Source organism: Brassica napus, chromosome A8, assembly GCF_020379485.1.
Source record: "Brassica napus cultivar Da-Ae chromosome A8, Da-Ae, whole genome shotgun sequence".
Classification (NCBI taxonomy): domain Eukaryota; kingdom Viridiplantae; phylum Streptophyta; class Magnoliopsida; order Brassicales; family Brassicaceae; genus Brassica; species Brassica napus.
Window position 1 is genome coordinate 5,472,835 of NC_063441.1, and position 25,054 is coordinate 5,497,888.

Genomic DNA, 25,054 nt, shown 5'->3' on the forward strand with positions numbered 1-25,054 from the left:
TACACCAACCATTATAATTTCAGTGAGCATAAAGAGCAGCCTCATTCTACCCCTGCCGAAAACTGAGTCGCGAGCTCAAATTAAAGCCTTGCAAAGCTAAGTCACCGATTTACACAAAGTTGAGATATTTGACTTAGGGGGTGTTAGTGAGAGTTAGATTTATGATGATTGTTAGAATTTATAGAATCTAGTGTTATTGGTTTACACATTCTCACATTCTCATTAAAATCTAGTGTTATTGGTTTCATGATTTAGTAATTCTATACACAATTTTTTGTTATTCAAAAAGTCTAGATTTTAATGATTCTTTAAATCTATTAAAGTTGGTGTTATTGGGAGTTGTATTCTTCACCATTTAACTCATAACACCAAATTTTAAGAATACTACTTATATATCTTAGATTCTTAGAATCATTATATCGATATATTTTCATAGAATTTCACAATATACAAAACTCTTTACAACTCTTTCCAAATTTAACAAATCTCTTAACTTTTAAAATCAACAAACTCTATGTAAATCTTATTCCCACTAACACCCCCTTAGTCAATCGGATTGATTCACATGCGGAAGCTGAAATACTTCCCACTAGGATAAGACATGCGCTTTGCGCAAGGTGAATTTATTTCGAAATTATTTAAGAAATATTGTATAGAAAAATAAAATTTATATTCTTGATCGAATTAATATTTTTGGCCCTTAAACAATTTTTTAAAAACTTTTTTTGCTAATTACATAATTTGTTTACTAATGAGCTGATCTCATTTTTAAAAATATTTTAGGTCAAAAAATCACTTATAGCATAAGAACCTAACGTTTAGACCGAAGAATCTCAGGCCTACTATTTGGTTACAATGAAACTATGTCAGCCCGGTTTTTTTTTGTCATCAAATACAGACTCATATTGACTCTGTGAACCACTCCGGTAGATCTTGATCCATGTGAACGACAAATGACGGTCGCTTCCTGAAACTGCGTGCTAGGCTATCCGCTCTTGAATTTTGCGTCCTTGGTACATAGATAATCTCCGAACGTGTGAAAACTTCTTTCAGGGATTTAATATCTTCCAAATAGCTTGCAAATGCTGGTCATTCTTCTGGTTCCGAAACCATCTTCACCAACTAAGAACAATCCGTTGCAAATGTAACCTGAAATTACCGTAAGTTTTTCATGCATTCCATTGCCCAAATTAGTGCTTCCATCTCTGCATGTAAAGGGGATAGACAAGCTCGAACATTCCTTGCTCCTAACAACCCATTAAAACCTTCTAGAGTACTCAGCCAACCTTGCCCAGAGAAAGCATCATTCTCCTTCCAGGAACCATCTGTAAAACACCATCTCCCTGGAATTGATGGGAGAGTCGTAACCTCAACTTGGGACGCTATCCTGGTCTCGGTCAATACCTGTGCATCAGCCCAAAGTCTTGACTCTGTTTCTGCCAATTTGAGGGTGTCCATTGGTTCCATGTCCAAATTGCTAAAAACTTTATTGTTTCTTCCTTTCCAAATATACCAAAGAATTCATGCAAATTGATGATCCTCCATCGGTGGAGAGACTCTCCAGAAGAGGTGATCCATATTTGTGAACAGAGAGGTCGTTGGGAACATGGTTGGATTTGATGGTATCTTGGAGAGAGCCCAAACCTGAAGTGCTGGAGGACATTCAAAAAACACATGGTTGATCGATTCCTCATCCGCTCCGCAAGGGACACAACATATATCTCCTTGTATTCCTCTCGCTTTCAGATTCTTTTTGACTGCTATACAACCTGTAACCAATTGCCATAGAAAATGTTTTAACTTCGGGGGGCACCGTATTTTCCAGCAGAAAACCTTCAAAGCATCAACTGTGGGTCCAAACAGTAAAGGTGGTCTCTCCCTATCTGGATAAATCCGTTCAACCTGATATCCTGATTTAACTGTATACCTTCCATTGTTTGTGAAATTCCATCCATCCCTATCCACCATCTGGGATTTACTCAATGGTATACTTTCTAAAATTTTCACATCTTGGGGATCCATCAAAGCCCTGAGTGCATGCGAATTCCATGTCCGCGAAGTAGAGTTAATAAGAGAATCCACTGTAAGATTTGGGTCGAAAATATGTTGATTTTTATTTGCTGGTCTCGGGCGAGTGGTTGGGAGCCATGGATCATTCCATACAGATATAGATGATCCTGATCCCACCCTTTTGATTAGTCCTTTGCTTACCAGAGATCTAGCAGAAACGATACTCCGCCAGCCATATGACGGAGAATAAAAGCGAATCGGTTCCAGGGGTGATGCATTCCTGTAATACCGTCCCTTGAAAACCTGGGAAAATAATGTATTTAGCTTCTCGATTAGACGCCACAGCTGTTTACCAAGCATTGCTCGGTTTTATATCATGATTTAGCAATTTAAAAGTTAATTAAAGTTATAATAAGTTTATGTTCACGTACCAATCCTATCTATCTTCAATATTTTTCTCATTTTTATGTCGTTTTTTTATTTTGGTTATTGCTTGATATAAATATTGATTTTTGAGTTTATTCTCAATTCGTTATTTTGTTTTGGCCTAAAATTTAGAAAATGTTTAAGATTTAAAATAAGAGATACATACTTAGATTAAGATCCGCGCCTTGTGCATGATAAATAGTTTATATTTATTACTTATTTTAGGTTTTTCTGAATATTATGAAATAATAAATAATAATTATATATTAAATAACTAAGAAATCAGTTATTACTATTATATATTCCCTCTGTTTTGATATGTAAGTAGTTTTAGCAAAAAAAAAAATTGTTTCACAATGTAAGATGTTTACATAATCCAAAGCATCTTTTACATTTATTACATATTGTGTGACCAATCAAATAATTCATACATTTTTGTTATTGGTTGAATTTATGTATTAAATGCTATTTTTTCAAAAGTAAAAATTTTCTTAATATTCACACTTTTAACTAAAACTACTTACAAAGGGAGTAATAAATTGGCGTACGCATATAAATCAACAACCGGTCTTGTTTATTCGCAATCATTTTAGGGTAAGTAAATCAAAACAATCAAGCTTATATGTCGTATATGATCGATATATAATTAAATTAAAATGATATTAACATAGATATATAGTATACTTTTAATATGAATATTTATTAAATGAGGTTTCTACTCATATGATTTTATGATTATTTGCATATTTTTGTAACAAAATTTTACACCAAGATTTTTTTTTAATATGTAATGTCTAGTGGTTTCATTCAATAATTTATAGTCATTTAAAAAAACAATGAAGATTTTAAAATTAAAATATCAACTTTTCAATATATGTTCAACGCAGATATCAAAATATAAGTATGTATTTTCATATGATGTATAGTTTAATTTAAACGATATGAAATATATATATATATATATATAATTTTTTTTTGTCGACGCCCATCTTCTAAGATCAAGTTGTAGTCGGGCTTGAGTCGTTCCGAAAAGACGCTCTATCCGGCCGGGTCTGATCTATATGGGAAAAGAGAACTCCGCTGTTTCTCGCCTCCTCTGTGAGAGAATCTGCACGCAAATTCCTGGTCCTGGGTATACGGTCAATGCGAAAAAATCGAGAAACCCGCCTTTAGGCATTTGAATGAGACTAGCTCGGAGGCAAACGCCGGCCAGTCGGTGGGGTTCCCAATCATGTCCACTAGGTCGGAACAATCCGTCTCTATATGAATCATGGTGCAAAATAGGTCTTGCAAACATGACATCGGCCATATGAGTCCTTCCATCTCAGCATAGAGAGGAGATATGCTTTTCTGGCATCCTTGTAGTCCAAATCTCTCGACTCCCATTTGATCCTTATAAAACCATCCTAGACCACTAACCGTGCCATTCTCAATCCATGACGCATCGATTTGACAGGTTGGACGTTGAGGGTCTGCAGGGAGAGTCGAGATAGTCGAAGGAGCAGTCAGCGTCTCCTCTTCCTCGCTGTCCTCAAGTAGGTTGGCTTTCCTCTAACATTCGACTTCAATGGAAGATAGCTGGAGGGTACCCACAGGTGATACCTCTTTTCCATTAAAAACTTTATCATTTCGTACATTCCAAATGTACCTTAAGATCCATGGGAAAGTTTCAATAGGTGGTTCCATATAGTCCACGTTTTTCTTCTTCCAAAAGAGGAAGCTCATGTTTTGACAACACAGAGGTACTCGGGAAGTAACCCAGAAGGGACGAATAGTCCGATAAAGCCCACACCTGAAGGGCGAGGGGGCATTCAAAAAGAAGATGGTTAATGGTTTCCTCAGGGTCACCGCATCTAGGACAGCTCCTATCAGCGCCTAGGTGTCTATAAGCAAGTCTTTTTGTCGTTGCAATGCATCCTGTCAAAGCTTGCCACATAAAGTGTCTCATCTTCCCAGGAGCATGAATGCTCCACACATGGCTCTGTAAACCAGGGGAACTGGGTTGTACAACCTGAACTCCAACGTCACACGCTTTAATCTCCTGTAACCGTTTATATCCAGATTTTACTGAGTAAACTCCCGATTTTGTGTAGTTCCATGCATACCTGTCCATGGACCACATGTTGCTCGGTCGCAGTTTGAGAATAAGCGGGATATCCTCGGGGTGAAAATATTGTAGTAAAAGATTAGTATCCCAATCCCTTGTATCACGCCTAATAAAAGAATGAACAAGGAGTTTTTGATGTCTATAAGTAACGCGATCAGACGGTCTCGGAGGTCGAGCGACAATATCATGGATCCAAGGCTCAGTCCAAACACAGGTGTTAAGACCCGCTCCGATAGTCTTTCGTAGGCCCGATGTGAGGAGCGATTTTGCTGCCATAATACTAAGCCAACCGTAGGAGGGTGAGTAAACCTTGCGATCTTCCAAAGGGCTTGATCGGTTGTTGTATCGTCCTCTCAAAACTCGAGCGAGAAGGGATTTTGGGAACTGTATCAATCTCCAAAGTTGTTTCGCTAGCAAAGCAACATTAAAATCGTGTAAGTCTAAAAAGCCGAGTCCTCCCTGGTCATTAGGGACACAAATTTTATCCCATGCGATCCAATGTAAACCTTAATTATTTTGACTCGAGCTCCACCAAAAATTTGAGATTGCGCTTTTTAGTTTTTCCACTATGCCTTGTGGAAGCAAGTAGCACGACATACTGTATGTCGGCACAGCTTGTTCCACTGATTTTATTTGAACCTCTTTACCCCCTTTCGAGAGTAATCTAGCCGACCACGAATTGACGCATCCGTTGAGGAGATCTTGTACATAGGAGAAGACTTTCATCTTAGATCCACATATTTTTTCTAGGAGTCCTAGGTACTTTCCCATACCTCCTTCAGAAGTAATCTCAAGAATGCCTTTGATGTTTTCTTTAACGTTATGATCAACTTTATTTCCAAAAATAATGGACGACTTAGCCGCATTTAGCCTTTGTCCCGAAGCTTTCCCATAAGAGTCCAAAATGTCTAAAATTTCCTTGCACTGTCTCATTTCTGCCTTGCAGAAGAAGAGGCTATCATCTGCAAAGAGAAGGTGTGATATCCTAGGGCTGGCTCGGGAAAATCGTTGTCCCAAAATGCGCTTCTCTTCCTCTGCTCCTTTCAGGAGTGAGATCAGAGCTTCAGTGCACAATATGAAGAGGAAAGGGGATAGTGGATCACCCTACCTCAAGCCTCTCGTGGGGGGTAATCTTACCCCTGGGTATTCTCCATTAATGATCACCTGGTAAGAAACCGATGTAACACAAAACATCAAAAGATCAACCAATTTTTCTGCAAAACCTAAGCCTTGCATTAAAGACCGAATAAAATTCTATTCCACTCTGTCCTACGCTTTGCTCATGTCCGTCTTGATAGCCATGAAGTCTTTTCTAGCTCTAGTGTTTGTCCGAAGAGCATGAAAACTCTCTTGCGCTAGTAGGATATTATCTGTGATCAACCGACGTGCCACAAAGGCATATTGGGTCTCTGAAATCAGGTCAGGCATAAACCTCTTGAGCCGTTTAGATAGAAGTTTCGAGATGATCTTGTAACTGACGTTACAGAGACTAATAGGTATAAACTCAGTCATCTCTCTTGGTTTTTCTTTCTTCGGGATCAAGCAAATGTTGGTTTCGTTTTGCCTCGGGTCAAAACTCCCATCAATAAAAAAATCTTTCACTAGTCGGATGATATCTTTATGCATAACATGCCAAAATCTCTGGAAGAGTCTACTCGTCATACCATCTGGGCCTGGAGCTTTATCCGGATTAATATCAAACAAAGCTTTCTTTATTTCCTGCTCCAACGGTTCAGCTGTAAGAACGTCATTTGTTGCTGAAACTTTATTTTTTATATAGCAAAGAGAGGCATCCATATCTGTGGGTATGGAGGTAGAGAAGAGTTCTTGGAAATAGTCAACAGCCACCTTTTCTATTCCAAGATCACTCTCAACCATCCTGCCCTCTTTGTCCTTTATACATGTGACCCGGTTCCGTGCTCGTCTTTGTTTAGTGGTCGCATGGTGGAATTTCTTGTTTCTATTTCCTGCTCGATGCCATTTTGTTCTACTTTTCTGCTGCCAATAGAGGTCCTCTTCCCGAAATGCGGTGATAAGTTGCCGCCTCAGATCTTCTAACTCTTCAAGAGTAGTATGATCATCCTCCTGAGCGAGATCAATCTTGTTTTTAAGATCTTCAATAAGTTTCGCTGAATTGGTCGGGTTGTTCTTTCTCCAGTATATTATGTTTCGTCGGCAAGAAGCCACTTTATGGTGAAAGTCCATATCATGGGCTTCACTGAAAGAACCCCAACCTGAAACAATTGTCTCTTTGAACCCGGGTTTTCCTACCCATCTTTTATCAAATCTAAAACTCCTCCTCGATCTTCTGTAAATGGATTGTATACGTGCTAGCACCGGTCTATGGTCCGATCCCCAAAGTCGTAAAAATTCCACATTTAATGCTGGAAATAGCGAGTGCCACTCTTCGTTTGCAACTGCTCTGTCTAGTTTGCATTTCACCTTTCCCGAGCGTCTATTTCCTACCCACGAGAATGAGTTTCCTTTATATGGGAAAGCGAGCATACCGCAGTTCTCCAACATGGTTTGAAATGGGAGGAAAGAAATTTCTGGTCTCCTCCTTTATATGGAAAAGCGAGCATACCGCAGTTCTCCAACGCTATGAAATATATATATATATATATATATATATATATATATATAAATATATTAACATAAAAACCTATTAAAATAAAATTATTTATTCATATAATTTTATAATCATTATATCTTACTATAGAAAAAAAATTTAAACCTTGGACACAAAAGTTTATGTGAGACTTTTAAAAGTTTTAGTAATTTATACTCGTTTTGAAAAATTCAAAATACAACATATTACAAAAAAAAATCTAAATTTTTATATGATTAATGTAATTGTGTAATTTATTTTAAGAATAAATAATTAAACAAAAATTATATAAAGTACACATATTGTTAGCAAATCCTTATTATTGAAAATCATTAATTGCCAAATATATTTTAATCACATTATGTAATTCCGTAGGTATTATTTAAGGAAAGAATATATAATAATTTCTATTTGATAAATGAATGGTCCATAATGGACATACTATATAATATAACATTTCCTAGCAATTTAATTTTGGACTAACAAAATTCTCAATTGATTCTCAAGCCGCCACGTAAGCAAAATTAGCATTCTAATTACGTGACAACTCAGCGAGACACTTTTTTAATTAGTACAAACTACAGGTTATAACTTTTTTAATGTTTCTCTATTAATATATAGGGGATTAGAATTCGAGTTCTAAGATTGACAGCCTAAGTATTTTATATCATTATAATCTTGATTACCTGGAACCCTAGATCTAGCTGCTTTCTCATAACTGTTTACAACCTCAACCAATAAATCAACTGAACAATTACCTTGTTCGCCTCTGCTGTTTATTGATTTACTATGTTTTCCTAGCTTAACCATAAACTGATTTGGATCTATTGTGTATCCTAGCTCCTTGAGGATTCAATCATTAAGTACTACGACTGAACCTATTTGAGAGAGTAAAAGTTGCTCCTTAGGGTAATTTGATTGATATCAGTGATCTTTCGCGTTACTGAGTTCTCTTCCAGCCCTAGATCGTGATAGGCGGCTTGGAAGATGAGGTTGCTGGAGCTCCCATTGTCTACCAGTATTTGTTTTACTTGCAAGTTCGATACAGTGAGCGATATGACTAGGGCATCATGGTGGGGCGTTCAGACCCTCTCATGTTCCTTGGCCGTGGAACCGATCTCATTTGTACCTAGGAGCAGACACTTCGGTCATGTGATTTCTTGGCCGTTCTTCGAATTTCTGGTGCTCTTCTTTGCGGCCGCGTGGCTTACACCGCTCACTTTCGAGCCTCTAGAGATGACATTGATTACTCTATCTTGTCGAGGTGGTGAGGCAGGAGTAGCCCTAGTGGGCTGATTGGTTTCTTCCTTGTTGATAAGGCTCTTAGCCTTATCGGAAAGGAACTCTCGGAGGTGTCTTTTCTTCAGGAATTTGTTAACCTCCATTTTCAGTACGACGCAGTCTTCCGTCTTGTGATCATGGTAATTATGGAAGTCGCACCATCGGTTTGTGTTCTAGAAGGAGTTAGGTGCTTTCATCTTCTGAAGCCACTTGACATGTTGGCCCATCTGCCTCAGAACAATGACCAGCTATGGTTTTAATATGGAGAGGTGGGAGACGGTTCGGCTTTCCCCAGGCGACGGTTCTGATACCTGCCATGGTTCTTATTTCCTACTTTTTTCCTAGCCTCTGATAGGATCTTTCCTCTCGTTCGTTTTTATCTTGTTGGACCATCTTTTGGTCCTGATTATGCTGGACCTTAGCTCGACTCGTGATGTCTTCTTCTCACTTCAATTGCGCACAGGCTCGAGACAATACGTCATCCATAGTATTGTATTGGTATTTGGTCATCTCTTTGTAGAGGTCCCCGTCATGGAGCAGTCCTCTCTTGAAGGCCGAGAATGCGGTTGAGGCGTTGTGACTTTTTTGTCATGGTTTTCATCTATTCAAAATTTTTATGATATGTTTTGAACGAGGCAATTACGTATTATAAAGTGGATGATAAAAAAATGTTAAAAGATAGTTCTTACCCATTCTTGTAGCGTTTGTGTATGTTCTATGAACAAATTAATAATAAAAATCAAATTCTTTAGTAGGCTTTCTAACAACGTCACTTTACTCACAAAATATAACAAAACTACTTTTCTATACAAATATTTTCTTATCTTGTTTTGTCAACAGTATATTTTACTAACCAAAGAATTTATAAGAGTACTCATATTAAAATTAACACAAATTACAAGATTGGATACATGTAGGCTTTATGTTATAAACAAAACACGTTTCTACAAAGAGACATGTATTTGGAATGATCGAGATTCTCCATCAATCTTCGTGCTTTCGGTAACCTTCATGACCGTCTAATCTCCGGCAGATTTTCTTGTCTTTCTCAACACTGTGATTGTCACCTAGATTTGTACTATCTAAACTCACCTGTTTTTCTTAACCACTGCTCCAATATGGGGCTCAAACAATCTCCGGTGATTTGGCACAAGGTAATACATATAAGGTTAGAGAAAACTCTTTATTGGATCATCTTCAAAGCAAAACATTATAACTCAACTGAATTTCGCAAGATAAATCCAACTTCTCCATCTTTCTTTTCATTTGGGATACTCACTCATATACCCGTAGAAAACGGATTTGAGCACAACCCGGGAAAAATACCCAAATCAAAACAAAACGAGATAGAATAGATTCACAAAAGATGATATTATGTCTGGACTCGTCGGAAAAGAAGATCTGTAATGGAAAGAGAAATCCAGTTACACCATAATTAAAATTCGATTACGATCATTAATATAAAAAAAACAAAATGGAACAAACAAGAAAACCGATTAGGGCTGGACAAAAAATCTGAATCAGAAGAACCGAACCGAATGCGATCCGAAAAAGTAGTATCAAACCCAAACCAAAATTGGTTAAATATTCGAACGGGTTCAAAATTTTAATATCTAAAAAACCTAAACCAAATTTGATCCGAACCGAAGTATTTCGGGTATCCGAATGTATCCGAAATAGAATTATACACCTAGATATATTAATTATTTTTAGATTTAATGTATATTAAAAACATCCAAAATATATAAGATACTTATAAGTTGTTCAAAATACTTAAAAATATATACAAATAGTCAAAAATAAATGTTTAAAGTAATTAAAATATACTCAAAACACCAAAAATATTTGAAATATCTATTGATTTTCTATCCATATATTCAAACCAACCAATTTATATGTTAATTTATGTATTTTGACGTATGTTATTCAAATTTATATGTAATATATTATTTTGGTTATAGATTTTGAGAAATTTTAAACATATAATATAATGAATTTTATTTTATTTTTAAATAATTTAAATGGCTTATCCGAATCCGAACTGAATCCGTAAAGATCCGAACCGAACCGGAATAGGTATCCGAACATCTATCCCTATAACCGGTGGTAAAAAGAGCCATGAGTGATAAAAATGAGTCACCGATCACTGGAACCTAATTTTTTTTATCAAAATGTTCTTAGAGAGATGTCGGAGAAAATCTAGAAAGAAATTAAATATTTAGATTTAAAGTTCAATGAATTTTTTTCTCATCCAATAATTAATATGCAACACCTTTAATCATTTGTTCAATAATTTGGTGTAGACAAGATAACAATAAGGTAAAATAAAATAAAATAAAATAAAATGAAGGAGGGAATCTCCAAGCTTCTCGACTCTTCTATGATTCATTGCTATAAGCTTTGTTCGACAATGTCACCACCATTTTCTTCATCTATAAAGAAAACTTTCATCGTCTCCCTTCGTATCTCCTCATATATCTCTTATCTTCAGGTAGCTTTCTCTTTAATTGTTAAACTTTGTTTCGATGTCCTCAGTTTGAATCATTTTCACCATTATGATTTCGGATCTAGACTTGCATCGTCAACTGATTACTTTGTTCGTTTTCCTTTGTTGGATTTTTTTTTTTCTTTTCTATACGTTTCCAGGGAATCTGTTTTGTCTGGTCTCTGTGTCTGTTCATCTACTATGGCTCGTATACTTTCTGGATCTGTTTCACTTTTTTAATTTGTTACCTTTTTTATATAATTTTATTTTTAACGGAATGAAAGAACAAAAGTAGGAGAAGATTATATATTCGTGACATTCAATGTCCTCACCCTGAATTGTCGGCGTTTTGACATCTGCACAGAAAAAAGATGTAATAATGTTACAATAAAGTTGTCTTTCTCAATAAACCTCTTGTGCTTTGTGGATGGGGATGTCCTCTTCCTTTTCTCTGTCTCCAGTCACCTCATGTGAGGCTTGCTCTGCGTCATCTGAGTTTTTAATTGATTTCACTGGGTCTGAATCATCGTTCAAGCTTATAGATTCATGAACTGTATTTTCTTCATAAGATTTGACATGTTCGTTATCAACTGTCTCAAGAATGCTTTGGATCTTGTCTGGTACTTCTTTTTCTTCTTCCTCATTGGCTTTTATTACTTCAATCTTTTTGGCTTCAACAAGTGTCTCTCCTTCAGGTGATGCAGATGAAATTGTATAACTTCATCAGATTTAACTTCTTCATCTTGCAAAGGAGCCAGATCAAGAATCCTTTCTTCTTGGGCTTTTTCTTTAACCTCAATACTTTCTGGTACTGGAACTGTCTCTGATCCATAAGAACCTTCCTCTAGGTCTTCTTGATGTGGTGCTACTTCTTCTTCTTCTTCTGGTTTTTCTTTGATCTTCTCATCTAAGGTTTTTCTTGTTTCCTCTGATACTTTAGAAGGAGACTCAAGAGATGGCTTCTCCATCTGCTCACCTGATTCTACATCCGCATGCTTTACAACTGGGGTTTCCTCTGCCTCTGACTCATTCAATGCTAGACTTCTCTCCAAACTCTGCACTCCAGCAGCTTGACCTGCCTCTTTCTTCTCATCCATCAGCTCCTCTCTATCTACCTTCACTGCAAGATCTATTGGAATGTCAGACTTGTCTGTTTTCTCTTGTTCTTTATCCTCTTGCTCTGTGTCTTCTTTGGTCACCAGAGACTCAGCTTCACCCTGTGGCATGTTTCTACCCAAAACATGTTCATCTTCTTCAGTACCTTTGGATCTTTGTTCTGGTGAGGGTTTTGGCGGTTCGATTACTACCTTAATAGTTTCTTGCACATAATATGATTAAAACTTACTTTTATTGATTTTGATTTGTGATACAATTTTTGATACAAAATTACAAGTTTAAAAACTCAGAAAAACACTAGGAAGTTTTAGAGAGAAAGAAGAGTTTTAGAGAGTGGAAGTTTAGAGTGAAATTGCCCGTGCCTCATTTTTTGATCATAAATGTGTATTTAAAGCAAAGGTTGCTTGAATAAGGTCTTGCAACGTGTCGTCTTCTAGTGATGCCGACACTTGATTTAATACGTGTTGAGTCTTGAGTGGTACCGACAATTGCTGTCTGAGACTGTTGTCGTTTTTATGCAGAAGTCTTCACATGGATCCCATGCGGGCCTCGCCATTGTAGGTCGGGTTCTTTCTCGGAAATTCTTGCATAGTTTCTTCGCGAATCTTCTTATACAGATATACTTTGTATATTATTTTGTAGGTAGTAGTAATAAAATAGAGAGAAGAAAATACAGAAATAATGTACATAGTCTACTAGAATATACTTAGAAAAATTAAAATCAAAATTTTAAATATAGACATATTTTCACGTTTTTTTATTTTTTTATTTTTATTTATTTATGTATTTTTCTCTCTATTTTATTACTACTACCTACAAAATAATATACAAAGTATATCTGTATAAGAAGACTCGCGAAGAAGCTATGCAAGAATTTCTGAGAAAGAATCCGACCGACAATGGCGGGGCCCGCATGGGATCCACTGAAGACTTCTGCATAAAAACGACAACAGTTTCTGATAGCAATTGCCGGCACCACTCAAGAATTAACACGTATTAAATCGAGTGTCAGCACTACTAGAAGACGATACGTTGCAAGACCTTATTCAAGCAACCTTTGCCTATAAATACGCATTCATGATCAAGGAAGGGGGCACGAGTGATTTCACTCTTTAAACTTTCACTCTCTAAAACTCTCTCTTCTCTCTAAAAATTTCCATTGTTTTTTTGACTTTTTAAGCTTGTAATTTTGTAAAATTGTATCCCAAATCAAGATCAATAAAAGTCAGTTTTAATCATATTCTGTGTACAACATTCAAATCTTTATAAATATCAAATACTAAAATTTTTTATATCAAAGTAGTAACAAAGTTACCATAATTAAAACAAATTATTAAGGAATCAATAAAAATAAATGGTATCAGAGCGCCAAAACAATTATTCAAACGATGCAATTTGTTTAAAAAATTTTAGAAATAAGATTTCTGTGTATTAATCTGATTTAAACTTGTCAAGATAAGATCCTTACCATCTAAAAACCACTGTTAATATATGTGTTCCAGGCAGCAAGTCTAGAGAAGGTAGTAAGACCGTTGATAAACTTCAGTTGTGTCCAATTAGAACCAGTTAGTATCTTTTCTATAATGAGTTTAAACCTAGATTAAATCATGGCGTCTTCGTTTAAGAAACTTTTTAAATCAAAAATTGCATCCACCTCTTCAAATTCAACAATTAACACAAGAGAAATTATGTCAAAAATAACAACGTTTAATCAAGAAATATCAAAAGATCATTTACCGCATATTAATCCATAACATATATATCAAATAGGAACTTCTTATATATTAAAACAGAAGTCATAACTTATTTCATGTGTGATTTTTTATTTAGACCACCCCTTAGAAAGTTGCTTAAATGATTTAATATATAAATATTTGAATTATTCAATTATTTTAAAACTAACTAATCAAATAGATATTCCTTTATTTTCTCTAAATTTGCATCTGAATAAAATCTTTTCATATCTTTTTCATAATATAAATTTATTCTTTTAACTAAAACAAACATTTTATTTTAATTATTTAATTAATTTCGTATTTATTTAAAATATAATTATATTTTTCATTTTTCACTAAAACAAACCCTTAAAATATTTAATATTTCGTCTTTGTTTAAAATATAAATGTATTTTCCATTTTTCACTAAAACAAACCTGACGATGCATTACTATTTTTGGTTCAATAATTTAAATGAAACATATGTTTTATGAATCAGACTTAGTATAGGTTATTGCGTCAAATATTTAAATCATACAAATAATTTGATACATGACCTATATATTTCATGACCTATATACAATTAATATATATGTATGGCCAAAACCTATATATAGGTTAACATAGATGTATGGCAAAAATCTAAAATACAAGTATACCCTAAATGAAATATCTAAGTCAGTGTTAAATTAAGTGTTATTTTTCGTAAATATAACTTAAACTTAATTAATAAAAAAAATATCACTAACAGTTTAAAACAATAAATTAAATTATTGTTTGTGAACTATAAAATTTTATATCATTAATCATGTAAAACAAATATGTATGTTTATAAAAGTTAAAAATAATTACCCGCACGGTTGTGCGGGTAGAGATCTAGTTTGATTTTAAAACAGCTTATTCAATTAAAGAACATGAACAAACTTTGTCTCTACAAAATGAATTTGAAGAAATCAAGTTATTATCTTCTCTAGTTTTGGATAAATATAGACAAAAAAAGATTTAATTACATCTATTTTGACCTAATCCAAATTGCTATAAAACCCCTATCAAGAACAGGAATAGACTCACCAATATTAATGTTATTATGAGATAAAACTCTCTTAAAATTCTCTTCTAGGAGCTGTACAATCAAATTTATGCAACTAGGTGTTTTCCTGCACTATGTGCAGTGATAAATTTTTTAAAAGTTAAATTATATTTAAAATGAAATTTATTAATATTATATATTTTATTATTTTTGACTAATGTTTGATATAAAGTTGATTTTAATCATAAAATTAAGAAAAATTAATTTTGTTTATTTTAAATTACAGTTAATAATATATATGTAATATATTTAAAATTCGAATCTTAGATAAATTTTTATCTATTTATTTTGGTTAAATGTATTAAATCAACTAGTATAAAATTACTAAAAAATCATATATAAATTGTATAGTTATTAAAAATTATAACTAAAAAATATTTATAAAATTTGTAGATATCTAAAAGAAACTAATGAAATTACGATTAACAATTTATTAATTTTTTAAAAAAGATGTAGAAAATTTTGAAAATATTAGTAATAAAAATTGTATAATTATAAAAATACAATTAAATAATGTATTTCGAAATTTATAATGCATATTTCAATATATTTATTTTAGTGATGATTTATTAATTATTACCATATTTTAAGAAGTTTACCAAAAATATAAATTAACATTAAATGTAATGTGTTAGTTATTGCCATATTCTATAAAGTTTACCAAAAATATATGTCAGTAATAAATGTGATTGTTCATGTCATATTAACTATAAACCATGTCATCAATCTTGTTAGTTATGTCGTCATTTTGTTTTGTAAAAATGATTGTAGAGAGGACATGTGACAAAATTACTTCGCAAATATAGTCTAGGGGATGGGACAGTATATTTTAATTGCGCTCCTAACTTTCAAGTAAGCTTGCATGACCCAACCATACTCAATACTTTAACTTAAATTACCAAACGACATGGATATCTACTACTCTATCGAGTTTATTTGAAGCAATCAACATCTGAATTTAACCCAAGATATCTATTACAAGATGATAAAGGAGAAACAACAATTCTAGCAGTCCATAGTAAAGATACACCAACAGCTACATATACACCAAATCAATTAAAATGGGATGAAATAACTATTCCAGATCAATGGAAAATTGAAGTTACTCAACCTCCTAGAAATTTTGAACAAAAGAATATATCCAAAATAATTGAACAGAAAGATGGAAAAAATATTACTAAGGTTTGGATCTTATTGGGATCCACTTCCACCTAGAATAAGTTCATATCATTCAAGAGCCTCTTTTTCTGAATATCGTACGGGTCAATCCAGTATAAATTCAGAAACAGAAAGTGTAAATCAAAATACTAAACAAGATGAACCGATAAAATTTAAAGCACCTTTACCAGAACCAGATCAAGATGCATATCCAACATCACCTACTCCATCAGATTTTAGATCAATAAATGTTGTAATTAAAAAATACGAAATTGATAAACAATATATAAAAGAAGACTTTTATTCAAAAGAAAATGAAGAAAAACGAAGCTGGTATTTTAAAACTTTTTCTAAACAACAGACTAAAGAGTATACAGAAAAATGGTATGATTGTATGATACTAAAAGAAATGAATATTCCATTTTTCATATGGTTTGAAATTTATTCAATAGGTCATAATATTAATTATCCATTCAGGACGATTAATGCAAGTACATCATTAAACCAAGTATGGGAACAAGTGGATGGAAATAAAATTAGAGCAATTCATTCACCTTTAAATGATTTAAAAACAAATACTCTAAACCGACAAATTTTAGCTACACCCTTTAAAACTGGAGCTAACAAAGATGATAAAGAACCAGTATTACTGCAAGATATTAAATCTATATATCAACATAACAATTATGAAAGTCAAATACTACATACAAGAATCTATAATTAATCATGTTGAAATAAACAACAAAAAGATGAAGAAGGATTTATGAATGATATAGAAGTACAAAATGCAGTAGAAGTATTAATACATACTTTAACAATGCATTTTATCGAAAATCCTAAAGAAGAATTAGAAAGTAAAAAATTATATTAACAAATTTAAGGTGTCCAACATTAGGAGATTTTAAATGGTACAAAGATGTTTTTATAACTAACATATTCCAAAGAAACGATTGTAATCAAGCATTTTGGAAAGAGCGGTTTATCTCAGGATTACCATCTTTCTTTACAAAAAGAATAATCAGTAAATTAAAAGAGTATTCAGGAGGACAACCAATCCCTTGGAATAAAATTACTTACGGTCAATTATTTGCATTTATAAAAAAAAGAAGGATTAGCTATATGTTAAGAACATAAAGATAAAAAACGAAATGATAAATTTAAATTTAAAATAACTATGGGATCATTTTGTGATCAGTATGGCTATAATCAACTTAACCCTCCGTCAAGAATTAAACGACTAAGCATAGGCATAATAAAACTACGTATTTTCATAAAAATAATAAATTTAATAAAAAATCAACAAATCAATACTATGCAAAGATTAATAAGCACAAATCAAATAATAACCAAAAGATAGTATGCTGGAATTGTAAAAGACCTGGACATAAATCCACGGTGTGTAAAATGAAAAAGAAGATAAATGACATTTTTTCAAAATCAACCAGATATACAAGAAAAATTAACTAAACTATTAATATCAGAATCAAAAACATCAGAAGAATCGAATAGTGATAACTCTATAGATGAGATAGAAAATATTAGTGATTCTTCAATAGAATCACAAGAATTGTCTGATAATCTATCCAATTGTAAAACTATTAACTTTATAACAAAATATATTGATAAACAATTTCTACTAGACATAACTGATAAAATTGACGACCCAAAAATTAAGAAAGAATATTTAACTAAACTAAAAGATATAATATACCGAGAAAACCAATTATATAGCCCTCAACCCTTTAGTTTAAATAAAATATTTGACAAATATCCTACACAAAGTTTATTTAAGCAAGTAACTACAGGAGACCTACAAAATGAAGTTAAGCAATTAAAGACACAGATTAAAGAATTACAATTAATAGTAAATCAACACGAATTAAAACAATTGCAAACATATGCTATATTATCATTATTCGAAGCAAAAAATACTACTCCAGCATCTACAAGTAGTTTAAATCAAGCATCCACAAGTAATACAAATCTAGAAAGTGACGAAAATAAGCAAATTGGACCTACCGAAGACTAAATTTCAAATCATTAATAAATTCAATTATCAAAAATGGTATACAAATATTACCTTACACGTGGGACATGATTTCAAAATAAATATAATAGCATTAATGGATACAGGTGCTAACTACAATTGTATTCGCGAAGGAATTATACCAACTAAATATTATGAAAAAAACTATTGAAAATTAAGTGGAGCAAACGGAAGTAATTTAAAAGTTCAATATAAATTACCATGTGCAAAAAATATGTAACCAAGGATATTGCTTCGAAAATCAATTTATTCTAGTAAAAAACTTAACACAAGAAGTGATATTATGAACTTCATTTTTTACTCAAATATATCTGTTCAAAGTAACAGAAATAGGAGTAACTACAAAAGTAGTAGGAACAAATTATCGTTTGAATTCTTATCACCTATGAAAACCAAAGAAATACTAAACTTACAGCAAAATTCCATTCAAAAAACCATTAATTTAATAAAAGGAAAACATAATCATATACAATATCTACAAATTGAAATAGCATACAAAAAAATAGAAGAACAACTTAAGATGCTTTACATAATAAGCAAGATAAAAGCTATTGAAAATGATATACTAAACTAAATCTGCTCAGAACTGCCAAATGCCTTTTGGGAAAGAAAACAGCATACAGTTGAACTTTCATATATAAAAAATTTTAACGAAAGAAATATACCAACTAAAGCACGACCTATTCAAATGAATAAGGAATTATTAGAACACTGTAAAAAAGAAATAAAAAATTTATTAGACAAAAATTTAATCAGGCCATCCAAATCTCCCTGGAGCTGTTCGGCCTTTTATGTAAATAATCAAGCCGAAAAAGAGCGTGGAGTACCACGATTAGTAATAAATTATAAACCATTAAATGATGTATTACAATGGATATGATATCCAATACCTAACAAAAGAGATTTATTAAAACGACTTTATAATACAAAAATTTATTCAAAATTTGACATGAAAAGTGGCTTTTGGCAAATACAAATTGCCGAAAAAGATAAATATAAAACAGCATTCACCGTATCATTTGGACATTATGAATGGAATGTAATGCCTTTTGGCCTTAAAAACGCACCTTCTAAAATTTCAACATATAATGAATGATATATTCAATAATTATTCAAAATTTACAATTGTCTACATAGATGACGTATTAGTATATTCAACTTCAATAGACCAACACATTAGTCACTTAAATGCATTCCTCAATATAGTTAAAAAAAAAACATGGATTAGTTATATCAGCCAAAAAAATTTCTTTATTCCAAACAAAAATAAGATTTTTAGGGCATAATATATATCAAGGAACAATCACACCTATTTCAAGATCAATTGAATTCGCAGATAAATTTCCTGATGAATTAAGAGAAAAGACCCAATTACAAAAAATTTTAGGATGTCTCAACTATGTTTCAGACTTCTTACCCAATCTTAGGAAAACAATTCAACAATTATTTCAACGGTTACAAAAGAATCCAAAACTGTGGACTAATCAACATACTCTTTTAGTTAAACAAGTTAAGCAAAAGGTTAAAACCCTCCTTTGCCTTTCCATACCAAATCCTGAAGCTGACATGATAGTTGAAACTGATGCTTCAGAAATAGGTTATGGAGGAATTCTTAAGAAAAAATTACCATGATCAAAACAAGAATCTATAGTTTGATTCCATTCAGGAGTCTGGTTAGGACCACAAAAGCATTATTCAACAGTTAAGAAGGAAGTTCTCTCAATTGTTAATTGTATCTCAAAATTCCAAGACGACTTAATCAACAAATTTTTTTATTGCGAATAGATTGCAAATCAGCAAAATAAATATTACAAAAAGATGTAAAAAACCTAGTATCAAAACAAATATTTGCTAGATGGCAAGCAATATTATCCGTTTTCAATTTTGATATTCAATATACTAAATCAACATATAATCAACAACAACAAGATATTCAAAATGAGTGACCAGAAAATGAAAAGCCTATGTCTCAACTATGTTTCAGACTTCTTACCCAATCTTAGGAAAACAATTCAACCATTATTTCAACGGTTACAAAAGAATCCAAAACTATGGACTAATACTCTTTTAGTTAAACAAGTTAAGCAGATGGTTAAAACCCTCCTTTGCCTTTCCATACCAAATCCTGAAGCTTACATGATAGTTGAAACTGATGCTTCAGAAATAGGTTATGGAGGAATTCTTAAGAAAAAATTACCACGATCAAAACAAGAATCTATAGTTTGATTCCCTTCAGGAGTCTGGTTAGGACCACAAAAGCATTATTCAACAGTTAAGAAGGAAGTTCTCTCAATTGTTAATTGTATCTCAAAATTCCAAGACGACTTAATCAACAAATTTTTTTATTGCGAATAGATTGCAAATCAGCAAAAGAAATATTACAAAAAGATGTAAAAAACCTAGTATCAAAACAAATATTTGCTAGATGGCAAGCAATATTATCCGTTTTCAATTTTGATATTCAATATACTAAATCAACATATAATCAACAACAACAAGATATTCAAAATGAGTGACCAGAAAATGAAAAGCCTATGTCTCAACTATGTTTCAGACTTCTTACCCAATCTTAGGAAAACAATTCAACCATTATTTCAACGGTTACAAAAGAATCCAAAACTATGGACTAATCAACATACTCTTTTAGTTAAACAAGTTAAGCAAAAGGTTAAAACCCTCCTTTGCCTTTCCATACCAAATCCTGAAGCTGACATGATAGTTGAAACTGATGCTTCAGAAATAGGTTATGGAGGAATTCTTAAGAAAAAAATTACCACGATCAAAACAAGAATCTATAGTTTGATTCCATTCAGGAGTCTGGTTAGGACAACAAAAGCATTATTCAACAGTTAAGAAGAAAGTTCTCTCAGTTGTTAATTGTATCTCAAAATTCCAAGACGACTTAATCAACAAATTTTTTTATTGCGAATAGATTGCAAATCAGCAAAAGAAATATTACAAAAAGATGTAAAAAACCTAGTATCAAAACAAATATTTGCTAGATGGCAAGCAATATTATCCATTTTCAATTTTGATATTCAATATACTAAATCAACATATAATCAACAACAACAAGATATTCAAAATGAGTGACCAGAAAATGAAAAGCCTATGTTTCAACTATGTTTCAGACTTCTTACCCAATCTTAGGAAAACAATTCAACCATTATTTCAACGGTTACAAAAGAATCCAAAACTATGGACTAATCAACATACTCCTTTAGTTAAACAAGTGCCTTTCCATACCAAATCCTGAAGCTGACATGATAGTTGAAACTGATGCTTCAGAAATAGGTTATGGAGGAATTCTTAAGAAAAAAATTACCACGATCAAAAAAGGAATCTATAGTTTGATTCCATTCAGGAGTCTGGTTAGGACCACAAAAGCATTATTCAACAGTTAAGAAGGAAGTTCTCTCAATTGTTAATTGTATCTAAAAATTCCAAGACGACTTAATCAACAAATTTTTTTATTGCGAATAAATTGCAAATCAGCAAAAGAAATATTACAAAAAGATGTAAAAAACCTAGTATCAAAACAAATATTTGCTAGATGGCAAGAAATATTATCCATTATCCGTTTTCAATTTTGATATTCAATATACTAAATCAACATATAATCAGCAATAACAAGATATTCAAAATGAGTGACCAGAAAATGAAAAGCCTATGACAGCATCAGATTATATCAAAAACCAACCACATCTCCAAGGAAGGACTTTAACTCCAAACCCTTACTCAGCATTAGCTGAATATCCTCCTCTATCCTATTCAAAAGCAGTCTCTGAAAAGTCATCAAAGGAAGAAATACAATCATCTACAGCAACCCTAAACACAACCACAAACACTTTCCCAAACACTAAACCAGTCTACTACACCAAACCTCATAAGCAACACCTGATGACGACCCCATTCACCAAACCAATAAAGCTTACTCAACTCAAAACCTTCATCAATCGAGTCTTCTACGAAGGCAGTCCCTGGCCAACATACAACATAATCAAAAACCAATCCTTTTATGAGTATATTCTAGTAGACTCTAAATCTGTAGAAAACACCCACTATAAAAACAAGACAAACCCAAACCTCATCAACTATTCAACCTGCAAATTCCTACGAATCTGTTCTACCCAAGACCTTGGTTTTATCCATAATCATACAACTAAACCTTTTTTCACCCCAGGCTATCATATCAACGGCTACACCTATACCGATTACAAAAATGCCTTTTTCCGAGATTTTTTACTTAGACCCTATGACCACTCTTGGTTCTTCAGTTTTGATCAAAACTGCACAAGGACGATACCAGGATGGTTCAACGAATGGTGGTACTGGTTCGGACCAGCAGATCCAATCTACCCCGAAGAAGTGTTCAAGACCTCCTACCCATTCTACAAGAAACACGTACTTGATCAACCAGTTGGGCCTCTAAACAAAATCTGGTTTTATATCGACATGGGCATCCCATGGATATGTTCATGGCATTTTACCCTCGCTATCGCTCTTCAAGACATGCCTTATTCTCTCCTCTGAGAATTCAGAGTCAAAAGGTGGAAAAAATATAACATCGACATATGTTCCCTCGCCAATATCCACCAAATTACAAATCAAGCCAAAACAGTAATCCAAACTATATCCAAATCCATACCTCTTCTCAACCCAACCCAATTATCCCAAACAAATCCAACTCCGCAAAAAAAACCAACATCAAGTCCAACAAATTCAACTACCTCTTCCTCTTCCCAGAAATCATCAAGAAAAGAAAAAATGAAGAAACTTTTCGCCGAAATGCTAGCACAATTTGAGGCGGAAAATAATGATACCGACGACGATAACCAATAAGTTGACAGTACGCAACCCGAAGATCCTTACGGCGGCCCATTAGACCAGGATCCGTTTGATATTTAATAAAAAAAAACATGAAAATATGTCTATATTTAAAATTTCGGTTTTAATTTTTCCAAGTATATTCTAGTAGACTCTGTACATTATTTCTGTATTTTTTTCTCTGTATTTTATTACTATTACCTACAAAATAAAATACAGAGTATATCTGTATAAGAAGATTCGCGAAGAAGCTATGCAAGAATTTCCGAGAAAGAACCCGGCCGACATTGGCGGGGCCCGCATGTGACCCATGTGAAGACTTCTGCATAAAAACGACAACAGTCTCTGACAGCAATTGTCGGCACCACTCAAGACTCAACATGTATTAAATCAAGTGTCGGCACCACTAGAAGACGACACGTTGCAAGATCTTATTCAAGCAAACTTTGCCTATAAATACACATTCATGATCAAGGAAGGGGGCACGAGCGATTTCACTCTCTAAACTTCCACTATATAAAACTTTCCCTTCTCTCTAAAACTTCCTAGTGTTTTTGTGAGTTTTTAAGCTTGTAATTTTGTATCAAAAATTGTATCCCAAATCAAGATCAATAAAAGTAAGTTTTAATCATATTATGTGTACAACATTCAAATCTTTATAAATGTCAAATACTAAAATTTTGTATATCAAAATAGTAACAAAGTTACAATAATTAAAACAAATTATTAAGGAATCAATGAAGTCAAAGTTTTGGTCAAATGCAAAACTGACATTTTGCAAACTTCTCAGGCAGTCTACACTCAATAAAAAGTCAAAAGTTTGGTCAAATGCATAAATAACCTTTTTTACGTAGACGTCTTAGTAAGTCTACCTAACTTTTTGTTTTTGTTGTCAAAGATAAAAACGAAGACCGCCGGAGAAGTCTGCGGTACAAAAAATTTTTTTTTTGGTCAAATGCAAAACTGACATGTGCGTTGACAAGTAGATTGCATCGTATGTCTGTATATAGGCGTAGATATACAAAACAGTCTAATATCTCGACACATATCTAAAAAATGATGAAAACCATGTAAATAGTTATCTTATTCTGGTATAAAGCTCGTTTCCAACCTTCTCAATCGTCCAAACTCCAAATATGAAAAAAGAACCGTTTTTAACGATTCACTGATGAAGAAATTCGAAAATATGAAGTTTGTGTTTATGAAAATGAAAGTTATGAGAGTTACTTTTCTATACAAATATTTTCTTATCTTTTTTGTCCACATTATATTTTACTAACCAAAGAATTTATAAGAGTACAAATATTAAAATTAACACAAATTACAAGATGGGATACATGTAGGCTTTATGTTATAAACAAAACACGTTTCTGCAAAGAGACATGTATCTGGAATGATCGAGATTCTCCATCAATCTTCGTGCTTTCGGTAACCCTCATGACCGTCTAATCTCCGGCAGATTTTCATGTCTTTGTCAACATTGTGGTTGTCACCAAGATTTGTACTATCTAAACTCACCTTTTTTCTCTTAACCACTGCTCCAATATGGGGCTCAAACAATCTCTGGTGATTTAGCACAAGGTAATACATATAAGACTAGAGAAAACTCTTTATTGGATCATCTTAAAAGCAAAACATTATAACTCAACTGAATTTCGCATACAACATTTAAGATAAATCCAACTTCTCTATCTTTCTTTTCATTTGGGATACTCACTCATATACCCGTAGAAAACGTATTTGAGCACAACCCGAGAAAAATACCCAAATCAAATCAAAACAAAACAAAACGAGAAAGAATAGATTCACGAAAGATGATATTATGTCTGGACTCGTCGGAAAAGAAGATCTGTAACGGAAAGAGAAATCCAGTTACACCATAATTAAAATTCGATTACGATCATTAATTAAAAAAAAAAACAAAATGGAACAAACAAGAAAACCGATTAGGACTGGGAAAAAAATCTGAATCAGAAGAACCGAACCGAATGCGATCCGAAAGAGTAGTATCAAACCCAAACCAAAATTGGTTAAATATTCGAACGGGTTCAAAATTTTGGTATCTAAAAAACCAAAACCAAACTTGATCCGAACCGAAGTATTTTGGGTACCCGAATATATTCGAAATAGAATTATACACCTATATATATTAATTATTTTTAGATTTAATGTATATAAGAAACA

The 25,054-nt window shown here is 32.9% G+C and overlaps 1 long non-coding RNA gene across 1 annotated transcript; it reads left to right on the top strand.

The window, feature by feature from the left end:
* Positions 1-10,502: 10,502 nt before the first annotated feature.
* LOC106423590 lies at positions 10,503-24,803 on the top strand. The gene is made up of 2 exons (XR_007315355.1): positions 10,503-10,923; positions 15,610-24,803. It is a non-coding gene; the product is annotated as an uncharacterized LOC106423590 (long non-coding RNA).
* The last annotated feature ends 251 nt before the right edge of the window (positions 24,804-25,054 follow it).